This window comes from Halyomorpha halys, unplaced genomic scaffold, assembly GCF_000696795.3.
Source record: "Halyomorpha halys isolate HHAL.00 unplaced genomic scaffold, Hhal_1.1 Scaffold54.1, whole genome shotgun sequence".
NCBI lineage: Eukaryota > Metazoa > Arthropoda > Insecta > Hemiptera > Pentatomidae > Halyomorpha > Halyomorpha halys.
Window position 1 is genome coordinate 1,235,551 of NW_027108734.1, and position 4,170 is coordinate 1,239,720.

The 4,170-nt window shown below is 28.4% G+C and overlaps 1 protein-coding gene and 3 non-coding genes across 5 annotated transcripts in view; 1 reads left to right on the top strand and 3 right to left on the bottom strand.

Annotated features, from left to right (window-relative positions):
- LOC106692388 (uncharacterized) overlaps positions 1-4,170 on the bottom strand; it is a 303,170-nt gene that overhangs the window by 248,929 nt on the left and 50,071 nt on the right. The gene's annotated exons all lie outside the window — the stretch shown is intronic.
- TRNAM-CAU (transfer RNA methionine (anticodon CAU)) lies at positions 862-934 on the bottom strand. The gene has a single exon. It is a non-coding gene; the product is annotated as a tRNA-Met (tRNA).
- Positions 2,524-2,596, bottom strand: TRNAM-CAU (transfer RNA methionine (anticodon CAU)). Its single transcript has one exon. It is a non-coding gene; the product is annotated as a tRNA-Met (tRNA).
- On the top strand, positions 3,096-3,168 carry TRNAM-CAU (transfer RNA methionine (anticodon CAU)). The gene has a single exon. It is a non-coding gene; the product is annotated as a tRNA-Met (tRNA).

Here is a 4,170-nt window from a genome sequence, read left to right on the forward strand (position 1 = left end):
TATTAGAAAAACACCTTTTACTTATTTAATTATTATTATTATTTATATGGTCGTAAAATGTAAATATAGTGTCGTAATCCATCGCCTCGGTAGCGCAGTAGGCAGCGCGATATATATATATATATATATATATGGTGCTCGAATCGGTCAGTATTTCAGGTAATTTGAATGATTTAAGACCTTTCCATTATTATAGATATGGAAAATATTCATTGGTGGGTGTATCCACCAAAGCTTTTAGATTTCATAACCAATATTTGGTATGAAAGTATACAATAATTAGAAGCTTTTTTTTTTTTTTTTCCATTTATAGGTTATTAGAGTAACATGTATCGTTTAGAGGAATGAAATTCATTTATGCCTTTGAAAGGTCAGGGGTGCAGTACTTTGTAAGGAAGTATTGTTCCTAGTCCAATGGTTGTACATGGAGATCTTTGGTCAGAATCACGTTCAACCGCCAGATTTTTACCCACCTTATGAGGCTGGCTGGACACCGAAGGGTTCCCCAATCCACAGGACTAACTCACGGCTATAAATATAGCGCTGCCTACTGCCCTACCGACTCTTGTTTATAAGTATGATTGGAATAGAAAATTAGATAATTATGAAGATTATCGTTTATCATAAATTATGAGTTTTCTATCAAAATTTAACATGTCCTCTTCTCAAATGTAAACGTTATTTTCGATAAAAATCAAACTTATTTTCATGACATGTTAGCATTTTATATTTTTAATAATAATTTTCAAAAAGTAAATTTATTCAGGTAGATTTATTCAGAATATAATGAAATCGAAAAGGATAAAATTATTCACATAATTAACATATCTCACTATTATTTACATGATTAAGTAAAAATATTGCCCCGGGTGAGGATCGAACTCACGACCTTAAGATTATGAGACTTACGCGCTGCCTACTGCGCTACCGAGGCTTATAAGGTAGTGTTTACAACAGAATATTGGATAATTGTAATACTTATTGTTTATAATTGAGCAGTTTTCGACCAAACGTTAATATATCCAGCTTTAGAAAATTACTATCAAAAAAATAATATTGGAACATGCCAAGTAAACAAGTTTGATTTTTATTGAAAATATCGTTTAGTAACCCCGATATGACAATAGTCAAAAATTTAAATTTTTAAAAAAAAATTAAACAAGTTTTTGCTATAGAATTTTATTTAAGTTATTTTTATATTAGTTTTGATAAGAGGATATGTCAAAAGTTAATATATATACTATATCTTAGATTTACCTCGAGTCATCTATACATCAAATTCATATCTTACCTTTCCGTGCAATGCTCGTAATATAGCTTAGATTTATTGATTTTTCTTATTTTCACCGATGTAAATAATATTATATATAATTTTAAATAGACAAAGATATGAATATATGTTTGTAGTAGGAGTTCTTGGACTATAGATCATTTTCTTTTTTGATTGCCAACCGCTTTAGCTTCAGTTTGCGCTATGCGGTGAAGAAGTCCGACCCTCCTTGCTATATTGCGGACTAGGAGGAGAAAGAAATATGAAGTGGTGGCAGGGATGTCAGGTGATGTCGGAGGCTTTTGATTTGTGGGGAACGTGACCCCGGGGCGATGGGAGGGACAATCCGTGCAGAGCTGAGCCACCAACTGCCCCACTAAGTGCCGCCATCAGTTGCCCGAGATTAGAAACCTCTCCTGACATATTTCCACTCTGTGCTCCGCCTCCAGATTATCCTTATTCCTTTTTGTATTCATTTATCAACTCTTCTTCAATAGATCGGCCCCTTCTAATCCTTTCCTCTTGTTCTTGAAATTCATCTACGGTGTTTTTTTTTTGGTTATTGTTACATGGGGTTTAAGGGCATACTGTATCCACCTAAAATTGTTTCTTTGTTAAGAAAGAAAAGTTGAATAAATAAAAAAAAAACACGCCAATGAGGATATTAAATTCCTAGTCAACAAATAATCTAAAACACTAATTTAAATATATATAATAATAGATGTAAATGATAATAATACTGACCGTAGATTAATTTGTGGAGAAGATGGTCGTGGGGTGCGGTCAGCAAATAAAAAAAAAATTATTAATTCGGGCCGACGTTTATGCTTCAATTTCAAGTCTTCATGAGAGTTAAAAAAGAAAAAGAGATAGCAACCATCATTCAGAGAAACATAAAAATTAAAATAAATAATAAATCAACATATTTGGAAATGTATATAACAATGAATTGAAAATAAAATAGTTGGTTAATAACCATTGATAAAATTTATTTTATTGATCTACTACTATCTAATTCCATGATTATTTATCAATTATTTTATTTTCTATTCTTTATTACGCATATTTCCGAATTTGTTGGTTCATTATTTATTTTAATTTTTATGTTTCTCTGAATGATGGCTGTTATCTCTTTTTGTATAATGAAATTCGGGTCTAAACGTCGGCACGAATTAATATTTTTTTGTTGACTGGACCCCCCCCCACTATCTTCTTCACAAATAATAATTATTTTGATAAATAAGTAAAAACATTGCCCCGGGTGAGGATCGAACTCACGACCTTAAGATTATGAGACTTACGCGCTGCCTACTGCGCTACCGAGGCTTTTAAACCCCGATTTTTACCATAGAATATTGGGTAATTATACAAATTATTGTTTATAATTAATAAGAAGTATTTTTATCAAAATTTAAAATATCCAGTTTTGGAGAATTACTGTTAAAAAAAAAATATTGAAACATATAAAAGTAAACAGGTTCGATTTTTATTTAAAATATCGTTTAGTAACCCCGATAAGACTGAGATCATTTATCACTACATTTTGATACAAAGTATAAATGTTTTAGCTATAGAATTTTTATTTAAGTTATTTTTATGTTAGTTTTGAGAAGAGAATATGTCAAAAGTCAATATATTTACTATTAGAAAATTATTAATAAAAAAAAAAATATGTGAACATGTCATGAAAATAAGTTTGATTTTTATTGAAAATTACGTTTAGTTTTGAGAGGACATGTTAACTTTTGATAGAAAACTTCTCATTTATGATGGACAGTAATTTTTATAATTATCAATTTTCTATTGTAAACAGACATATTTATACGCCTCGGTAGCGCAGTAGGCAGCGCGTAAGTCTCATAATCTTAAGGTCGTGAGTTCGATCCTCACCCGGGGCAATATTTTTACCTAATAATGTAAAAAATTATTATTTGTATTTAAATTAGTCTTTCGTCAAAAAATTTATATAATTTTTACTGTAAATTATGCACAGATTGATTTCTAAAAACTAAATAATGTTTTCAGAAACAACGAGCACTTGTAAAAATTATTTTAATAGTCATAAAATGATTCACTAAACTTAAAAAAATATATTTTTTCAAATTATTTATTTATATATTTTTAAATGATTTCCTTATATTTTACTTACTTCATAAGTGGTTACAACTTTTGTTAGTTTCAATATTGTATATTGAAATCTTGAGATATGGAACTTTGATTTTTTAATTATGCCATTTCCTTCTTAACTTATCTAAAGGCTTAGTCAATAAAAATATACAATTATTCGTTATATTAAACAATATCGCCAGAAAATATAGAAAAATAAAAAATATATAGTAATTAAATTAATTAAATGGTAGTTGTTTAAGAAATGTTTAAATTTCTTATTTTGACGATCACATAATTAAATTATAAAATAAAATGAATACAAATATTTCTATATTTTTATAAAATAAATAAAATTTGTATGGGTGATTTTATTTCCAGTTTCACTTTTGTCGGCTTGTCATAATTTTTTTTTTATCTCTTTTAGTATATTTTATTTATATTAATTTCGAAAAATCAAAAAGTATTTTTTAATATAAATTTATTGTAGGCATGAATTATTTTATTTTTTAACAGTTCTAGGAATGGAGAAGTCGTCAATACTTGCCTACCTGTTGCGCCGTACTCACATCTGTATAATTGACAACGGCTGATTATTTTCTTAATTGACTCACTTATTTATGATTAAATTAAATTAATCCTTATAAATAATGAATATCATTAATAAAACTAATTTTAAACGTTAGTTAATAAAGTATTAATGTTTGAAGTACCACCAATGGGTGGTTCCTTCCCACGATTTTCAAGTGTATATGAAACATACTACATATTTACCTATTGTATTATTTTGTACA